A 22,158-nucleotide genomic window follows, 5' to 3' on the forward strand; every position below is an offset into this window, starting at 1 on the left:
TGAATACGTTGTACCGAATCTTATTGAAACTCATTTAATAAGATGTATGTTATAAGAAACATAAGTTCTATTTCTGAAACCGGTCTCTTGAAAAACGCATAATAACATGAAAAACATATGTCTCTTATAAATAAAACAAAGTAATAATATGTTATTGCTTGCATTATCTGTAGAAAACACATGTTTTATACGAAAAAAAGTACTATGACGCCAATTGAAATATTGCACGGCAAACTTTGTCGAATGTTTCTGTTATAGATTAACCGTAATGATTTACTTTTGATTTCCGTTTTTGTTTATTTTCCTTTAAATTAGTTGTTGTAATTCTACTCATTTGTTTTATTGCCTTAATATTCTAATATTTGTTTTTATAATGCCAATTTGATCCACTCTTATTCATTTGTTTATATTCTAATAGGCATTTTCTACAAATTCATGTGTTGCATGTGCCAGTTCTGAGATAGGAACTTGAAATTCAGTGGTTGCTGGCAGTACCAATATGTGGAATGTTAAATGTATCAATAAAGGTAATTGAATGACGTTATAAGGTTTAATCAGATCATTTTGTGATGTAACATAAAAACATATGTTATGTGATCAGGGATAAGGGAGGTAAACAAACGATAGTGACGAAATGAAATACAGTTTTATAGATTTAACACAAAAATGAGCCTTCATATGCAATACAAACTTATTGAAAAGTTACTATAATGAGATGCTGACGGAAAAAAGGGTGATTGCCTAGTACTGTTTGTTGCTTCTGGAATCTGAAATCGTCCAAATACCACACCGGTGTTCTGTTATACGAACATTCCATGATGTATGATGTGAGAACTTGTTTTTGTTCTAACTTAACATAAGTTCCTCAAAAACATCTTTTGATACTATGCTATAAAAATTGTTCCTGTTGAGACATAAATGTTTTATACTCTTTATTCCGCAAGGTACAAAATGTTTATACAGAAGTATTCTTTCGGTGGAAACAATATTTTCTGATGAACAAATAATATTACAATTCGTGACCGATGGATAAACCCAAAGTCGTCATGGCCATAACAGTTAATTGTAAGATAAAGAGAGCTCACTGGATTGCTTCTCATTTTTCAAACATCTGCCCACCTGATCTTTCATATATAACCAGAGATGACAGGGATTCATCATGGGAAATATTTTAAACATTTAACGACATAAGTATTAAGTAAAATGATAGAACAGTTACTGACTTTAAATTATACTTGCAAATGATAGAAAAAACTGATTAGAAAAATAAACTGAAGAGAATAGAAATTTTGGCTACCAAATTGATTGTTTAATTTAATATAAGAAAATACTCTTTAAGTGATTAACGTATCTCGTTTTGTTGTCTATTTTGTCATAGCTCTTTGTGTGCGTAGCCCCAATTTGCAGTCACATCAAACCAGTTCAAACTTATTTTTAAAAGATTGATTGTGATAATTTCTCATACTATTTTACTAGAAACTACGATGCTCTAAATTGTAAATCGAAAAATGTCGTATACGGATTAGTGTGTTAACTTTATGGATAGGTATATGTCGGTGAATAGAAAGTATGGTTAATCAAACGTTAATATGGTCATAGATGAGACATCAACAACAATGCAAGCGATATTGTTTCGTACTATTTCAATCTGTCTGATCATTCAAATCTTTCTATGCAATTTCACATCATAAAAAAACAATACATGTTCTGACTAATAATCTTTATCTTGCAACACCTCTCTGTATCAAAAAAATAAAGACAACTAGGAACGATGATTAAAAAAAATGTTTTATACTCTTTATTCCGCAAGGTACAAAATGTTTATACAGTAGTATTCTTTCGGTGGAAACAATATTTTCTGATGAACAAATAATATTACAATTCGTGACCGATGGATAAACCCAAAGTCGTCATGGCCATAACAGTTAATTGTAAAACATAGAGGCTGATATGGTCGTCGTAATTATACATCACCTTTTCTCGACGATGTCTCTATTAATAACCTACTGCCATTTATAAATACACAAGCTGTTAGGTTTTCATCACATTCGCACGAAGCTTTGTTCTTTACCACTTTCAAATTTTCACTCTCTGTACAACTAATTATTGGAAACCACTGTTACAAAACCCTATTCAAATCAAGACAAAATTACTTATATCATCGCGGATATGGCAAGTCACAGACTTTTTGAACCAGTTCGCATTAGAAAAGACAAAAAAGAGAAAATATCATTCTGAAACTTTCATTTGCCAACAAATTCAAAAACGTACCTTCCGATGAATTTAAAAAAAGAAACGTTCTTTGGCATCGGCCTAGTTTATCAAACAACGTTCTATTAAAACACTGGTATCGTTTAAATCCTACTTGCATACATGTAAGCGGCTAAATTGTCAATATAACGGCTTCCGCGAGGACAACAACATATTTACAAAAGCTGTGTAGTAGCTGGAAGGTCTTGCATTCTAAATTAGTTGGGAAATGTATATCTCATATACAGGTGAAGTTGGTTAGTTTCGACTAAAAACAAAATAACTTTACGACAAAAGACATAAAAGATATGATTTCAGCTTCCCTATTTGCTATACGGAGTTTATATCCCATATCAAACGATATTCCAGAGCTCATATTTCCTCAACATGATTTCTTTGCTACAAGGTTCACGGAGATATATAACCAAACACATCCAGATGTGTTTAAAAGAACTTCTATGAAAAAGTTAAATAAAACATATAAATATTCAGTGGCCACCGATACGAAAAAAATCACCATTTTTTTTTTCTAAATGTAAATGGACATTATTTGCAATGGTAAAATTGACGCCACAAACAATAAAACTTGATCTATGTTTTGGAGTTATATCACTGTGTATTAGTTTCATAACATTTGATTGATTTGGATACCAATTCGTGACATCATGAGGACAGAAAGACAGACATGGGTAACTTACTGACTCCTCTGCTATTGTAAGGTCATAAAAAGTGTTTGATGTATATCACATCGCGACAACATTTTATAATATAATTAAAAGAAATGTGTTAAGAAAAAAATATCGAACTTATCTACTGAAAAAGCAGTATGTATATTCATAACGTTTTCATTTCTGCGAACCTCTTTTATACCATGATAATTGACTATACTTTATTGCATTTGCATAATTCTCTCAAAGTAATAGGATAGTCAGGAGTATATTTGACAACTTTGTACAAAGTCTGGGAATACACCGACGATGAATCGAATATGTTCAATGTGCTGTAACACAGTGAATGCATTGGACGCCCAACAACTGTGTTTTGTTTTTGATCACTTCACAAAATCAATATTGTATGATTTTAGACACACATATATTACCCCAAAGTTGAAATAGTGGTAGAAGACGTTTAACAATCAGGGAAAAAATAAATATAAAAAAACTACTGGTAAATATACTACTGGTAATTCTACTGTAGGGATCTTGTTTAAAGTACAAAAGATAGCATGGCAATCGAAAAATTAATAATGTAAATGGGGAATGTGTCAAACAAACAACAACCCAAACAAAAAGCAGAAGGTCACCAACTGGTTTTACCACACCAAGAAGTTCCCGCACCCAGAGGCGGGATTTAGCCAGCTCCTTATCAAAAATGTATACTACTTAGTGAAAAATGGCTACCAAACTTAACTCCGAAACCATATAAATGACATAAAGTTAAAAAATCTTACTAGAAAAAACTAACAGAGGCCAGAGACTCCTGACTGATGACAGGCGCAAAAAATGTGACGGGGTTAAACATGGTAAGGGAGCTCAACCTTCCCCCTATATTTCTTGCCAATGTAAAAAAAAAGATTCTGTCTTTATCATATATGACAATCAAGCACGATCCTTCTCGTTACAGAAACAAAATATAGCATATTGTAAAATGGATTTCTGGCATGAATTTAAACTATTTTTGCACTTGTCAAACACTAGTAAATATCAACATCTGGTGATCGAGAGGAAATATCTCGTACAGCATTGTATAGTGCAAAGTATATTTAAAAAACTCATCGTAGATATCAGGATTTAATTTTGTATTTATGCCAGACGCGCGTTTCGTCTACAAAAGACTCATCAGTGACGCTCGAAAAAAAGTTGAAAATGACAAATAAAGTACGAAATTAAAGAGCATTGAGGACCAAAATGCCTAAAAGTTTTGCCAATCTATTCCTGAGGTAGAAAAGCCGTAGAATTTCAAAAATTCAAAAGTTTTTATGCGCCGATGTATTGTAAAATACCTTTCAATCATACATGTAATGGGGAAATGATAATAATGGTTCATTCGCAGTATGATGTTTAATGAAGGCTGCATGATATTCTGGTATGTTCAATTCATATTCCTTATAGCAGACCAAAAACGTTTGGTTTTCATTTGATGACAGAATATCTTAAAATAATGAATGCATTACTATAAAAAGTGTATTATATATAATATAAAAAAGAAGATGTGGTAAGATTGCCAATGAGACAACTCTCCACAAGAGACCAACATGACACAGAACTTTAAAATATAGATCACCGTACGGCCTTCAACAATGAGTAAATCCCATACCGCATAGTCAGCTATCAAAGGCCACGAAATGACAATGTAAAACAATGCAAACGAGAAAACTAGCGGCCTTATCTATGTTGATTCATTAATATCATGTTTTATATTAATTGTTTATTTTTATACAGACATTATTTTAAATCGACAGTTTACGATTAGAAGGACATATCTCAAAAACTGCATAGTATATGCACCGATGGATTGTAAGACAGACAAATTTATAACAATATCTAATTTTATTAATGAAATATAAAACACGAAGGTCATGAATCATAACCGTTTTGATTCTTCATAGAGGGTGGTAAAAGGGGGGGGGGTGCTTGCACGAAAAAAACGTGAAATAAGACATATTTCACGTTGAACGTGAAAAAAATTCTGTAATGAACGTTGAACGAAAAATAAATACTTTTATGTGAACCTTTTGTGACTGAGTGACTGTCTTCTTGTATATATTAACTCTTTGTTTTACTTGATACTCCCGATTTAATATACACATTTATGATATAATTGGTTTACGGCTTTTAAAAAAAACATTTCTTGACGATCCCTGCCAAGTGTTTGAATTTTATTTGAAAAAACCGAGCACGCAAAATAAGACTTTGAAAATCACGATGCACGTAAAATTAAATAAGCTGAACACGTTGAACGAGGCATCCGTCTTGCCTTTTTTTTTTATACAGACAATGTTTTCGATCGACAAATGACGAGAGGTAATATTTCGCACATTGCAAAGTATATGCACCGATGGATTGTAAGCCAGACAAATTTCAGGGATATCCCGTTGAGCAAATGAAAAGGGAGAAAACTACGGTAAAGGACCATTCACGTTATGATGCAAACTCCGGACAGTGATCGATTCCGTTCCGGAACAACTATTTTCCTTTACTCCATCATTAGTGTAGAGTAGTATTCGGGACCGTATGCGGATCGGAACTGGAACTGCCGGGGAGTTTGGTTATGATGCTTTATGGGGCCTTCAGGATATACGCAAAATTTAACAAGTTCTATATTTTAAGCAGCCCTTAAGTATTCGTTACTCATTCTAGAACAGCAGATGACAAATCATTCTAATATTGGAAAATTTTAGATACATTATAAAGTTTATTTATTAATACTATGTACAGGATGTACTATATCATTGTATATAATATGCATTTTTAACATACAGATTAAATAGAGAACGGAAAAGGGGAATTTGTTAAAGAGACAACAACCCGAGCATATTATAGACAACAGCCGAATACCACCAATGGGTCTTCAATGCAGCGAGAAACGCCCGCACCCGGAGGAGTCCTCTAGCTGGCCCCAAAACAAATATTTATACTAATTCAGTGATAATGAACCTCATACTGAACTCCAAATTATACAGAAGAAACTTAAATTAAAAATCATATAAAACTTACAAAAGCAAGTCTCTTGACTTGGAACAGGCGCAAATATGCGGCGGGTTTAAACATATTTTATTTATGATACAATTTTAGATCGATAACTGGCGATCGAGAGGAGTCAAACATACTTAAGACATCAAATCATATCAAGGAAAGAGGAATATGACGATAATGAAATATTCGCGATGTGAAGCTTTATGAGGGTTGAATGGAAATACACACAATAGAACAATATCTACTTCATCTACTCGTTAAGCTGACCCGACGAGTTTGGTACTGAGATAGGGACAGAAAATGTCGTAGGACAAAACATATTTCGATCATAGCGTAGTATATGCACCGTTGGATTGGAAGCCAGACAAATGTAATGTACTATCCCATTAAAGAAACACTACGGTAATTAATCGGTAATAGTTTAGGTCATGGTGCTTCAGAAGGGTTTTGAACAGCGGTATACAAATATTACCTTTATTTATGCAGAATATACAAAACATTTTGAATTTCTACTATCGAGGAAGAACCGAATAATTCGTTTTTCATTTTGAATCAGAAAATGAAGATCGACTTAAGTTATGAAAATGTTTTTACTACATTCTTCAGTAGATTTATTACTATCACTATTGTATACTATTTGTTTTTAGTATACATACCAGAAAAGGGAGACGAGGAGACAGTGAGAAATACACTGAAAGGAATAATCAAAACGCTTGTTTCATTGTTAATTACTTTTTAAAAAAAAAACAGCATGGTTCAGTTGAAATGAAAGCAAAAAACTAGAAAGAAGTCGTGGAAATTTCAAGTTAATTTGTATAGTGCATTGTACAAATGTTGTATAATATGTATGTTAAGTAAAAGATACTACTTTTAGCAAGAAAACGTGTTCGGCGAGGCCATTTTTTTCTTAAAACATATTATAAAACCTATCTTCTCACAATCTATTTCAAAAATTTATCTAATAGATTTCTTTTTATGCACAACCATGTGTTTTTGCATGACCATTTTAAGCAAATTTATATCATTTTCAACGACTCGAAGCTTGCAACATAGCAGGTGGACTCATCTTGTTTATTATATTTTTGAAAAGAGATAGGAAAAATCTTCCTTTTAGCTAAGTATAAAACAATTCTACCACAAAAACTTATACCTATTAGTTTAAACATATTTATTTATTATTGATTGGGAAACAAGTTTTGCAACTTAAATAAATCCCTTTCCACTTTGCGGGTGCGAATGCTGCCTTGTAGCGGCGTTAACTTGTTCTTTTTCGAAATCAACAAGGGTAACCTATTATCTATCTTAATACGCCCAACAACTGAATTTTGATTTTGATTACGTAACAGAATCAATATTTTACAATTTTAGCTATAGACTCATAGTATCCACAAAGTTAATACTGGAAGACTATCCTAAAATTTTGTTTTACGTCCGGCATGGACTGTTTATTTTTCCATTTGAACGATTCTTGTTGAAAGTAGATAATTAAGCAAGCATGCTGATTGTTGGTGAATTTTCTGGCAGAAATGTTATCTTGGTTTTCACTTTCCAGACACTACTGACAAATGGAACGAAATACTTCACACATTGCAGAGAACATGCAATTGTGGATTGTGAGAGACCATTTAATTGTTCGAATTAACATAAAAAAAACCAGCATCAGGCCCGTAGCAAGGAATTTCCAAGGGGGGTGTCGTTGGACTCATGAAATCGACTTTAACAGTCACAATTTGAAAAAAAAACGTTGACTTTAACAGTGCTTATTTGATTTTCAAATTTGATGAACCCCCCGAACCCCCACCCTGGCTACGGGTATGAGCATTAATGGTTCATTAACAGTGTAACGCCCCACGAAGGCTTAATGATAACCACAACATTGAACAATTCCTTTTATTTTTGCAGACTTCTCTTTGTCGCCAGAATTTATTTGTCTGTACAAAACTTTCAAATATCTAAAAATTGAGCATGTTATTTAGTTGAGTTGTTAATATCATTTATTGTATAATTTATTTTTTTATTTTACATACAACTTTTTTTAAGATACCTGAAATCGGGAGGAAACATCTCGCACATTGCAAAGTATCTGCACCGATGGATTGCAAGCCAGACAAATTGAGACATTATCCCATCATACTTATGAACGGATGAAAACTAAGCGGAGACGGTGATGAATAATCACAGTATAATGCTTCAACAAGGTTTAAAATTTATCAGTGATTACTCTTCATGATGACTCAAAGAAGTTGGTACCTCTTGGGGGACTTTCGACAAACATGTTGAGTCAGGAAAATGGCCATTGTTATATAATGTATAGTTCGTTTCTCTGTGTGTTACACTTTAATGTTGTGTTTCTGTTGCGTCGTAGTTCTCTTATATTGATGCGTTTCCCTCAGTTTTAGTTTGTAACCAGGATTTGTTTTTTCTCAATCGATTCATGAATTTTCGAACAGCGATATATAACTGTTGCCTTTATTGAGAAGGTTAAATACATTAATTAGTTGACTTATGAATAACATGTATTGTATATTATTTGCATTCTCAGTATACAGAAGCTATTTAAAATCGACAGTTGATAATCAGTAGGAAATATCTAGCACAGTCTAATATATATATATATATATTGTATGGTTTGTCACTTGTTTAGACTTGTTTGTATGATATACTTATTTCTAGTGACTGTATAATGAAATGCATCATGATCCCATATGATATATAAAAATTGTTCAGTTAGATTACTGACAAATGAAAAATACATTGTGTATAAAAAACAATAATATAACATCTACACACGCTTAAAAAACACGTGTCTCATGTCTATCTCTAGATTAGCCTTCCGTGACAAGGTAACACTACGACTATTGAAGTTATATTTTTATATAGCGGATGTGGTCGAGTGGTCTAGAGCGCTGGACATGAGGCTAAGCGATTGGTGCTGTAGTGTATCAAAGGTGTGAGTTCGAATCCCGCTGAGGGACGAACAAAAAATTGTCAGTAGAAAATCTAACTCTAACACTGTTTGGAGTAAATTTCAGACTTATATATATCGATTTTTTTTGTAAAACAGACACATTTAAGACACTGTCCCATTGAACTATTACAGGGCAAATATAATATTATAGAAGTTAGCTATACGATGTAAACAAAATTGACCAATTTCTACTCCTTTAGCACACTGTGTCAAAACCACACCGGCAAAATTTGATCGGACTCGATGGTATCTAACATACGGCACAATGACGGAACATTAATAGACAGAAGAAAGATAGGTTTCTCCTTATTTTCTTATTTTTTTTATGATATCGAAGAATATATATACATATACAACTATTTTCTATTGTGATATGCAATATTTTCTACAACCGTTCTGTATTAACGGAGAAATAAGTAAAAATGCACGTCAAAATGACGAATTGAGTGAACCTTGCCTCGAAATTGTTTAATTTCTCGTTAAATTGTTCACATTGTACGGAAAGAAAGGTACGGGAAGATAGATACTGACACGGAGATTGCAAAACTTGTCGTTATAAACACCTCAATACTTGTATTTCTGAGTATGGAGCGAAAAAAATGGGTCATGTCAAAATGGAAATGGCCGGTTTCGTCAATGTTTACCACCGCGTTTGGTCATAGATTTCACAATGCATAACCCGGTTTGGTCAACTAAAAAAAAATCATAATCGCATTACATTATAATTGATAATTTTACTTCAGTGTTAAAAAGGAGTTTTAGAACACAAATAATTTTAATTTTACTTTGCATTAACAGCAGAATAGGTAAGAATGAAGGTTATACCACAAATTGAGGTTAAAGCTCTCAAATATGCGTTTTCTATATGAATTATGGAAAATATGTTTAAACTTGAAATTATAGTTAAACTTTACGGTCTTAAAAAATCGAAACACACAATTGATATCTGATTTTCTCGTACAATAGAATGGACACCTTTATAAGTAATCTAATCATTCTATGTATGTAATCTTTTCTATGATCGTTAATTATAAATCTTTAATAAACAGTGATGATAAGACAAATGTATATATATATGCATGCATAATCGACATAGAAAATTAATGTGTATAGGAAGAAAAGGATTACAACTACCATGCATCAAAGGTGGGTCGGGGCGTGCAATCTATACGTCTTCTAGATTCGCCACTTATCTTATAAAGTGTATACGGTACCGAATTAAAAATATTGTAAGAAATAAGAAAACAGGGACACCCGCGAAATCGGATTATGTGAGTTTGATTATGTTTATTATAAACATTCTCATTGATATTTTTAAACAAGCGACACTAAGTGATTCAAATTCATAGCGTTTTGAACTATTTGTATAAAGCTGCATATGTCAAAAGTTAGAAGGTTTGCATTGGCGGATCCAGGGGAGGGGGGTGTCCGGGAGTTGGTACCCCCCCTTTTTTGCAGATCAATGCATTTGAATGGGAGCATATAGTTGGAACTCCTCCCTTTTTTTCAAATGGCTGGATCCGCCCTTGGTTTGACTGTACATATAAAAGTATGGAACACAGATTTAACGATTTTTTCCCTATTTGTCATATTGACCATTGCTCTTGCCATTGACCTCATTTCTATATTATGTTTCCTTCGGCCACATGACGATTCATGTGACCGTGAACTTATTTCCTTCATTGATTGGTAAATGATAAGGGTTTTGTGCAGTTGGTTTTATTAATTAGAATGTGTTCATGTCCGTCTGGCTGGATTCATTAGACCTCGACTTAAATGGTTCCATAAACAATTGGTTTCTGTGACCATTTTTTTTTTTATCTTACAGACCTTCATCATAAATTCAATTGCGATCATTTAAGCATTTGTGACATGTCAGTGCGTACACTTAAATAAAGATAATATGTCTTAAATTTTTTTATTGAAAAAAAAAACCGCCAGTGAAGTTGTTTGCTATGTCCGGTCAAGTTATCCGGTTCGTGAAATTTGAAATTTTGAGTTGTTACACATTTTTTTTTAAATTCAAGAACAGTGTAATTTTGTTTGGAATTCTTTGTTGTTTTTCGCTCACTTGACCCAACAGGAAAAGTAATATTTTTTCATCACTTGGCACCGGTCGACTGTCGTTCATTATCTTTCAATACCATTTTTTACATAAATTTTCACATCTAAAATTACTAGGCTGCATTTAGCAAACCTTATTTAAAGTCATATGTCTTTTTTAATTATAATTAGAGTATCTAGTTTTGAAAAGTTTACTGTGACCCCGCTTGTCAACCAAGATGGCCGTCATGGCTAAGAAATAAACAAAGGGGGCATGCAAGTGCATGATGTCAATTATTTAAACACAGCCGTAGACATAGACAATTCGAAAAGGCCAGATGATTATCTTCAAAATGTTGAGCTCTATCATTTGTCCATTTACTATAAAATTCTTACATTAGTTCTTAAAGGAGTTATTGCATTGCCCTTAAATGACGAATTTGAAGTTCTTTTTATCAATTTCTATCTATTATTTTCAAACATATATATATAAAAGTCATATAGCAAAAATGACTTAGGAAGTCAAGAAGAAATACAAATAAATCGACTTGGCCGATATCCTAATAAAACTCATTGACCTTTAATTAAGATTTTTTTTCTTCATTTCATTGTGTTTTTACACGCCCGTCACAATTTTGACAGGACGTATAAATGTATACATCCGTCCGTCCGTACTTCCTTCGATCCGTCCGTTCCTCCATCTATCAGTCATTATGTCCGTCCGTCCGTCTATCTATCCGTCTATCCTTCTGTCCAGCGTAAACATGTCGCACCGTAACTTGAAACTTATTTCTTGAAATGGTCAAACGATCTGTAAACCTTTTAGTAAAAATCCAATTAAATCTTTTTGAGTTACAGGACTTTGGAAGTAAAACAGGAGTGTGTTTTTTTAACATGTCGCGCCATATCTTAAAACGATTTATCATAATTGCATTAAACTTTACACACTTCTTAGAAATATAAATCTTTACCTCTGCATACTTTTTGTTGATGTTTTAATTTTTTTTTATTATAGCGTTATTTAGGGTTTTTTTGTAAAAAAAAAAAAAGGAGGGGGTCACATATTGCGATGCATCTCAAAACCTATATAAAAAAATATCATAATGTTAATGTTAAAAAAATAATTAGATATCAGTGTTTGCTATTGAGCATTTATATTCCATTTAAAATTAGTTTTAAGATCAGTGAAATAACGGATACGCCTTTCATTAGGACACTGTGTATTACTATAATTACCTATGTAAATAAATTTAACAACGCCAAGTTAACTTTATAATAAATATATATTTAAATTCTTTCGAAAGACAATGTTCAGATCCGAGTTAACGTTACTTTTCATAAATTGTTGTTTTTAAAAGATATAAAAAACCGGGTGATATATATAGACGAAACCGGGTGATTGTGTAGAAACAACAATGACGAAACCGGTGTATTTTAATTTGACATGAACCATTTTTTTCACTCCATACTCAGAAATACAAGTATTGAGGTGTTTATAACGACAAGTTTTGCAATCTCCGTGTCAGTATCTATCTTCCCGTACCTTTCTTTCCGTACAATGTGAACAATTTAAAGAGAAATTAAACAATTTCGAGGCAAGGTTCACTCAATTCGTCATTTTGACGAGCATTTTTACTTATTTCTCCGTTAATATAAAATGGTTGTAGAAAATATTGCATATCACAATAGAAAATAGTTGTATATGTATATATATTCTTCGATATCATAAAAAAAATAAGAAAATAAGGAGAAACCTATCTTTCTTCTATCTATTAATGTTCCGTCATTGTGCCGGATGTTAGATACCATCGAGTCCGATAAAATTTTGCCGGTGTGGTTTAGACACAGTGTAGCAGTTCCAATGAATTTAGTACTCCTTTTGGGACAGAAAATGACGTTCGACTCCTTCCGAATATTTAATCATTTAAGATAATGTATCAAGGTGGTGTTTTACTATTATGCATTGAACAATTTTATTTTTTAAATTTATATAGCTGCTAATGAGATAACGAGTAAGAGAGTAAATAAGTGACAACACTTGATTAATTAGCAAATTTACCTGACCATATCGGGAAATAGGTATTTAGTCGGATCTAAACACGTACTTGTGATTTGTTTTAAACCGGTTTTGATAAAAACAAACGAAGAAATGTCGAAATGTTCAGGACTTAATTAAATCCATATTTCGGTAAGATGGTGAAAGCATACGATTTTTATTGCGTCTTACACTTTGAGAAGCCAATAATCTTTAACTACTTTATTCAAATATTGTGTAAAAACGTTAATTATGAGCTATGAAAGTCAAGTGGCTCGAGCATTTTTCTGAGGAAGTTTTAAAAAATTGCAAAGAAATATTTTTACAGTGGTTTAGCTTTCATCAGTCTTCCGTATCTATAGAATAACAACTTTTGGTTATATCTATAATTAAGGATCATCATTGAAGGTGGAGTACGCTTGCACAGTTAATTAAATATACTGATGTGCCATTTGTATGCAAGAGTGACATTCCGTTGTATTATGTGCCAATTCGAAAAGGTATGCGAGTATTGTCTCCCTTTAAGAGGTTCATTATTTTATAATTAAGTTTAAGTTTCTGATCTAATTTTGAATACTTGAAAATTGTATCAATTCAATATATTTCAGTTTGTGTTATTGGTGTATCAAAAGCTTTGATATATGACTATAATTTCATAAATTTGAAACGTTTAAAATGATAACATACCAATATAGAGAACCGTTCATCATTTTTGAAAAAGACTATGTATGAAATTCGTATTAGATAACTGCCCTTGATGATAGATTGATTGGGAAATGAACCAGAATTATATAATGGTTATCACAGAGAAGGACTAGCAAGCAATTTTTAATTGTAGCTTTTTCAACGTTAAAACAAGATTCCACGAATAAGAACCATTTGTGATTTTTCAAAGAAGGAAACATAGATTGCTACTATTTCCATCTTGCAGGTTTATTGCTTTTTTGTATATTTCTGAAAATGTGTTTGAATAAAACACACAAAAAGTAGAGAAAATCGGAATACTTGAAAATAATAGCTAAAACTTTCAATAAAAATTTGATATGTTCATTACAAAACAGTGTTCTACATGACTTGCAAATTTAACATGAGTTATTGACGAGACCATACATGGGGAAAATGTACTGGAAGCCATTTCACATAAAATAAAACATCGGGCCTCTTAATATTCAATACTGAAGAGAAGGAAATACAATTGTCGTTATTTTTACTAAAATCATATCAGTTTGATACATTCAGCTGTGTTCATTTCATCAATACAGCTTCTATACAAACGTTGAATTAATTATTAAAATATGCAATGACCAAACATAATTTGATAGATTTCGGTTTGACAAATAGTAGTACTTGCATTCAGGAAATACAACCATCATATCTATTTACATGTAAGATGTATAAAATAAAATTAGAATTTGGCTATGTATGTAACAGATGGACAATATTTTACAATTTTATTAGAAGAAACGGGTAAAGAACAGATTATCTTTATATCTACTGTAAAGATAATATACCTATCCATATGTTTTACTTGCAATTTTCATATCTTTTAAATTCTAGTACGATATCAATAGTGAATATATTTAAATAACTTTTTTAATGTTTTTGTGGGATTTGGACATTCAGCACAACATATATTTAATCACTGAGCAAATTCTAAGGATATACCGAACTTTACTTTATAAAAAGAGTAAAGCATAAATAAACAGTTCGAATATGAAATGTGTTAAAAAATTATAGCACGTGGGCTTCATATTTTACACAGAATTGCACAATGCATACTCCCTTAAGCACATAGAAATAAATTGGGTCTAATTTGACATCAGAAAATGATGATCGACAAAACGTTCGTTTATGTTTTGATATTCCCCCCAATATATCAACTTAAGCTGTATTGATAAAAAGAAAAAGAAATGTTTTCGATATTGGATATACACACTACAAAGGGATAACATGTTACTTTGTAACTAGTAGAAATATTTTGAGAACAAATTTTTTATTTTATCGATGAAAAGATAGTACATCTATCCACATGATTCAACTACAGTTTTTACAGAATACAAAAAAATAAAAAATAATTGCAAAATTGTCGAAAAGTTTAATGATTTCCAAAAAAAACCGAAATATTTATTTTTAAATCACAGACGATTAGCATGCCGTTTATTTATTATACAAATTCGACATCATAATAAACGTAATTTTATCCATATTGACAATATAATCATGTCTAAATTAACCCTTATATTTTACCCATACTGCCTTAAAATGAATAAGTACTTCTTTAAAGAGAGCGAAAGATACTAAAAAGGACATTCAAACTCATTAGTTCAAAATATCGTAGTAAATAATATTAATGAAAAGAATACAACTTCAATCATTTCGTCACACCTCTAGTAAGTATATATATATATCATATTTAACTGTCTCATTTGGGAAACAGACTTTAAATGAGTTGCTGCAAATATATTTGCATTAAATTTACAAAACGAAAATCAATTAAAAAGAAAAAAAAGTTTAATATTTCATTTTGTGGCAATGTAGTGTAAAAATCTGAAAATCAAAACTGTCAACAGAATAAAAGAACCATTAAAAGCACATTATTTATCTTAAACATCGAAATATTTGTTTTACACTTACAAAAAAAAACAATTCCACTAATTTCCAATATTTTATTTCAAACGATAGTTCCCTTGGTAGTAATTATGGAACAAGAAAAGAACACTGAAAGATTTGTTTAAGAAGACTTTCTAGGGGCAGAAAAAAAAATACTTCTTTACTAGACAAGTTTATTTGTGTTGTGCAGGTGACTTCAAATGATTAGTAGAGGTCTAAAGCTGGGATGTGACTATTATATGTTAATCTACATATCTATTTCATCTTCCCCGAGGGTATCACCAGCCCAGTAGTCAACACTTCAGAGTTGATATTAATATCAATAATGTGGTCATATTTATAAATTTCCTGTTTACAAAACTTTGAATTTTTCGAAAAAACTAAGGATTTTCTTATCCCAGGCATAGTTTACCTTAGCTGTATTTGGCACAACTTTTTGGAATTTTGGATCCTCAATGGTCTTCAATTTTGTACTTATTTAGCATTATAAAGATTTTGATATGATTGTCACTCGAGGATCATCACTGATTAGTCTTATGTAGACGAAACGCGCGTCTGGCGTACTTAATTATAATCCTGGAACCTTTGATAAGTATTTACTATATGATTATTGATTTTAGTAGAGACAGACAAGTGATTTATTTGGTTGTATTTTGACTGATTAAACAAATACATAATATTGTTTCTTATCGTATCTATTTTTAACTAAGTCATGTTAGGAGAGATAACTCTAGTACCTTTTAAATAAAATTGCTTTGTCATAACTATAACAAATTGGACAAAAATGCATGTTATGTAGCTTAAAAAATAGCACTATGGTGCCTATTTTTTATTATGTGTTGAAAAAATAACATTGTAAAATCTACCTTTTGCATTGTAGTAAAATATTCACTAATGATATATATATAGCGAGAATCCATGTTAAAATGGTATTTGTTTATATCGTTGGCATTTCCTCTTACTACTTGACCAACATATTTCACCTACATCATGATTATTTTTAACACTTAAAATATGTCAATTAGATTTTGTGTATTTATCATGTTTATAGTGTAAAATACTTGTGCGGTTTTTTTTTTTATTTTTATTATCAACCAATTATGTCTCAAAATATTTTTGTTTTCTAGCATCAAATATTTTTCACCGTTTCCAGGTTACACATAGTAAGAATGTTTTTCCTCTTCTTTTGGAAAATGCTTTTGTATTTAATAAATGAGATGCAGATATTGCGAAATATGATTTGGAAAAACATACAATTTTGTATTTTTTTTAAAATGTCAAATTATGTATTTTTTGTATGTACGTTATGTTGTTTTTATGAATTTTGTGATAAAATCGTTTTTGTTTTGCATCTTTATGACCAAGTATTCATGAAGTCTTATATATACACGAATGTTACTGTACATTTGTATACAGTTGTTAGCTAAATCTTCAAATTTTATTAGATATTATGATTTTTTATTACAATAGATTAATATGCTAGATTAATTGTTCATGTGTCATTTAGTATTACTAGCTATTTGACAAATTATACAGTTGAAATAAAAATATAACACCAGAAAGGGGTCGTTGGAAAATTTAATCTAGTTAATATCATGCATTATAGAATATTTATATTTAGTACACATAACTGCTTATGTGATGAGGAGTCAGTGAAAAATACACGGCAAAAAGATTGATAATTGAGATAATTTGTTATTATCATGTGTCATACAGACTATTATTATTTGAATAAACAAAAAAAAACTAAAGTTAAATGTCATAATGAAACTAGAAAAATGGCGGTTGACGTTTATTTTTGAACTATACTAATATTGCTGAATTCTTATTTCTAAAATTCCTTGAAAAAGCAATGACACTTCTTGAAATAGAAGGAGTTAAACATATACATGTATGAAAAGTTCGAATATTAGACACGTTGAAAATTAAAACCATTTTATATAAGGTGTGGTAAAGCGATTTTTGACGCCAAAGAATTCACTTTTATTCCATCACGAATTCAATATTGTCAGACACATATTAGTTTATGTGTGTGTATGTATATGAGTATGTGAATTTAACACCAACACAAAAATGTTGCTGTTATATCATATAGATGATCAAAGGTCTTTGACTAAGGTTAACAAAATTAACATGTGACATCCTTGTTATAAAAGCTCAGTCAAACACACTCTGATGATCCTATAAACAGTTTATAAAACTTATTGTTTGTTTAAGAACCATTTGTGATTTTGCAAAGAAGGAAAAATAGATTGCTACTATTTTCATTTTGCAGGTTTATTGCTTTTTTGTATATTTGTGAAAATGTGTATTGAATAAAACACACAAAAAGAAGGGGAAAATCGGAATACTTGAAAATAATAGCTAAAACTTTAAATAAAAATTTGATATGTTCATTACAAAACAGTGTTCTACCTGACTTGCAAATTTAACATGAGTTATTGACGAGACTGTACATGTGTAAACTGTACTGGAAGCCATTTCACATAAAATAAAACATTGGGCCTTTTAATAAGTCAATTCTGAAGAGAAGGAAATACAATTGTCGTTATTTTTACAAAGATCATATCAGTTTGATACATTCAGCTGTGTTCATTTCATCAATACAGCTTTCACAAAAACATTGAATGAAACATTAAAATATGCAATGATCAACAATAATTTGATAGCTTTCGGTTTGACAAATGGTATTACTTGCATTCATGAAATACAACCATCATATCTATTTAAGATGTAACAAATAAAATTAGAATTTGGCTATGTATGTAACAGATGGACAATATTTTACAATTTTATTAGAAGAAACGGTTTAAGAACAGATTATATTTATATCTACTGTAAAGATAATATACCTATCCATATATTTTACTTGCAATTTTCATATCTTTTAATTTCTAGTACAATATCAATAGTAAATATATTTATATAACTTTTTTATGTTTTTGTGGGATTTGGACATTCAGCACAACATTTATTTAATCATTCAGTAAATTCTAAGGAAATACCGAACTTTACTTTATAAAAAGAGTAAAGCATAAATAAACAGTTCGAATATGAAATGTGATAAAAAAAATTATAGAACGTGGGCTTCATATTTTACACTGAATTGCACAATGCATACTCCCTTAAGCACCTATGAATAAATTGGTTCTAATTTGACATCAGAAAATGTTGATCGACAAAACTTTCGTTTTTGTTTTGATATGCCTTCAATACATCAACTTAAGCTGTATTGATAAAAAGAAAAAGAAATGTTTTTGATATTGGATATATACATTACAAAGGGATAACATGTTATTTTGTAATTAGAAGAAATATTTTGAGAACAAATTTTCTATTTTATCGATGAAAAGATAGTACATCTATCCACACACAAAAAAAAATAAAAAATAATTGCAAAATTGTCGAATAAAGGCAACAGTAGTATACCGTTGTTCAAAACTCATAAATCCACGGACAAAAAACAAAATCGGGGTAACAAACTAAAACCGAGGAAAACGCATTAATATAAGAGGAGAACAACGACACAACACTAAAATGTAACACACACTGAAACGGACAAAGCATCAAACAAAATCCCACGAGAATAACAAATATAACATCAAAACCAAATACATGAATTTGGGATAGACAAGTACCGTGACACGCCTTATCGCAATGTGAAATTACACTAAAAAATAAGAGAAAACAAACGACGCAACTTTAAAATGTAACACACACAGAAAAGTTTAATGATTTCCGAAACAAACAAAATATTTATTTTTAAATCACAGAAGATTAGCATGCCGTTTATTTATTATACCAATTAGACATCATGTTAAACGTAATTTTATCCATATTGACAATAAAATCATGTCTGAATTAACCCTCATATTTTACCCATACTGCCTTAAAATGAATAAGTACTTCTTCAAAGAGGAGAAAGATACTAAAAAGGACATTCAAACTCATTAGTTCAAAATATCGTAGTAAATAATATTAATTAAAAAATTACAACTTCAATCATTTCGTCACACATCTAGTAAGTATATATATATCATATTTAACTCTTTTATTTAGGAAACAGGCTTTAAATGAGTTGCTGCAAATATATTTGCATTTACATTTACAAAACGAACATTCAATTAAAAAGAAAAAAATGTTTAATATTTAATTTTGTGGCAATGTAGTGTCAACAGAATAAAAAGACCATTAAAAGCACATTATTTATCTTAAACATCCAAATATTTGTTTTACACTTATATATAATAAAAATAAATTTCACTAATTTTTTTTTTTTTTCAAAAGTTAATGATAATTCCCTTGGTAGTAGTTATGTAACTAGAAAAGAACACTGAAAGATTTGTTTTAGAACTCTTTCTAGGGGCAGAGAAGAAATACTTCTTTACCAGACAAGTTTATTTATGTTGTGCAGGTGACTTCAAATGATAAGTAGAGGTCTAAAGCTGTGATGTAACTATGATATGTTAATTCACTATATGATTATTGATTTTAGTAAAGACAGACAAGTGATTTATTTGGTTGTATTTTGACTGATTAAACAAATACATAATATTGTTTCTTCTCGTATCTATTTTTAACTAAGTCATGTGAGGTGAGATAACTCTAGTACTTTTTAAATAAAATTGCTTGGTCATAAATATAACAAATTGGACAAAAATGCATGTAATGTAGCCTGAAAAATAGCACTACGGTGCCTATTTTTTATTATGTGTTGAAAAATAACATAGTAGAATCTAGATTTTGCATTAATTAATTGTAGTAAAAATATTCACTGATGATATATATATAACGAGGATCCATGTTAAAATGTTATTTGTTTATATCGTCGACATTTCCTCTTAATACTTGACCAACATATTTCACCTACATCATGATTATTTTTAACATTCAAAATATGTCAATTAGACTTTGTGTATTTATAGTGTAAAATACTTGTGCCCTTTTTTCCCCCTTTTATTATCAACCAATTATGTCTCAAATATTTTTGTGTTCCTGCATCAAATATTTATCATCGTTACACATAATAAGAATGTTCATCCTTTTCTTTTGGAAAATGTTTTTGTATTAAATAAATGAGATGCAGATATTGCGAAATATGATTTGGAAAAACATACAATTTTGTATTTATTTTTTTTTTAAATGTCAAATTATGTATGTTATGTTGTTTTTATGAATTTTGTGATAAAATTGTTTGTTTGCATCTTTATGACCAAGTATTCATGAAGTCTTATATATACATTTCATAGTTATTAAACTCAGCAATGACATTCAATTTATATCGACAAGGTGACGAAAATTATATTTTAAGAGAAACCAAAAAAATATTGAAAAAACTTTGCTTGAATTTGTATGCACATATATTTATTTAATTTTGTTATGTGAACTGTTATTAAAAATTAGGGTACATCTAACATTGTATTTTGAATTTGTATCAGATCATTGTCATATACGGTTCATTTGGAGCGAGGTTAGCTGCAACGCTGGTGTTGACATTTTGGAGAATAGACCTCATCATTATACACGTTTGATTTGATCATTTTGATACTGTAAACCTACTTATTTAGCAATTTTGGCGAGAAAATAAATAACGCGAACATCCTTATATAACTCCATCTAACAAATTTGGAAAATCTCCGCGTAATGGGCTGGACAGTGTAAAACGCGAAATGAAGTATCCGCGAAAATAAGTTAGTTACAGCATGTATCTTTTCTATGGTCTTCTGATACGACCAGATCCAAATTGTTTTACCATTTCAATTCACGCTCGTTTCTCATTTCAATGAGGTCTTAAACTTCAACAGTAATCATAATCAACATTATTTAACTATTTGGGTGTTAAGAATGTGTTTTACAGAATTTAAAGTTTCATATTAAATTGATATATTTCACCGCAGCTAGAGGAAGCTCGATGTCATGTTGCGTCACTTTTCCTTATAATTATGTTAGTTTGTTTTAGTGAATGCTCTAATATTATTATTTTTGTGTTACCATTTTCATAACTAGATTTAAAGCTGCAGCATCAGATATAATTTTTGATCAATGTAAGAAAAAAATATTTTCTTTTGTATTTGGCAGACGAAGATATCGCTTTATCTTGACTTTTAATAGTTTTAAACTTTTCTCGAAGTTTTGGTCCTCAAAGCTCCTCAACTTTATACCTGTATTGCTATTTTGGTCCGAACTGCAGTATGAGTATTATGAAAACGAACGTGTATCTTGCGTACCTTTGATAACTTTTATAATTTTGCTTAATAGTTACTGAGCAGGTGATACCCTCGGGGACGAAACGTCCATCAGCAGTGGCATCGACCCAGTGGTGTAAATAGTTATCAAACGTACCAGGGTTATAACTAAGTACGCCAGACGCGCGTTTCGTCTTCATAAGACTCATCAGTGACGCTCATAATAAAAATATTTATAAAACCAAACAATTACAAATTGAAGAGCATTGAGGATCCAAAATATCAAAAAGTTGTGCCAAATTCAGTTAAGGTAATCTATGCCTGGGATAAGAAAATCCTTAGTTTTTTAAAAAAAATTCAAGTTTTGTAAAC

At 30.7% G+C, this 22,158-nt stretch overlaps 1 protein-coding gene across 1 annotated transcript in view; it reads right to left on the reverse strand.

Moving 5' to 3' along the window:
* The window catches only part of LOC139504263 (fibrinogen-like protein 1), a 36,408-nt gene that overhangs the window by 8,250 nt on the left and 6,000 nt on the right, over nt 1–22,158 (reverse strand). The window lies entirely within an intron of this gene.

Source organism: Mytilus edulis, chromosome 14, assembly GCF_963676685.1.
Source record: "Mytilus edulis chromosome 14, xbMytEdul2.2, whole genome shotgun sequence".
NCBI lineage: Eukaryota > Metazoa > Mollusca > Bivalvia > Mytilida > Mytilidae > Mytilus > Mytilus edulis.